This window comes from Apaloderma vittatum, unplaced genomic scaffold, assembly GCF_000703405.1.
Source record: "Apaloderma vittatum isolate BGI_N311 unplaced genomic scaffold, ASM70340v1 scaffold23214, whole genome shotgun sequence".
Lineage (NCBI taxonomy): Eukaryota > Metazoa > Chordata > Aves > Trogoniformes > Trogonidae > Apaloderma > Apaloderma vittatum.
In genome coordinates this window covers 41,832-42,117 of record NW_009712440.1, presented here as the reverse complement: position 1 = coordinate 42,117, position 286 = coordinate 41,832, and positions in this window count along the sequence as shown.

Sequence of the window (286 nt, the reverse complement as noted above, 5' to 3'; positions counted from 1 at the left end):
GACCGTGAGCAGGTTTGTGCGTCGGCTTCCCGAGCGACTCGTGCCCGTCCTGCTGAGCCCCGGGAATCCAACTGCGATTTCAAAAGCCCCTACTGCAAGTAATCCCGTACAGAAAACAAACCCTTGATTTACAAGCGCGAGATCAAAAAGCTGGCGTCACGAATTAAAAAAAATTAAAATAGACCAACCCCAAATGCAAAAACCACTGGTCAAGGGGAAGGGTGAGCCCTGAGAGCCGGGCACTGGTGGCAGAGAGGCTGCAGGAGCGTCTCCACGGCACCAACGG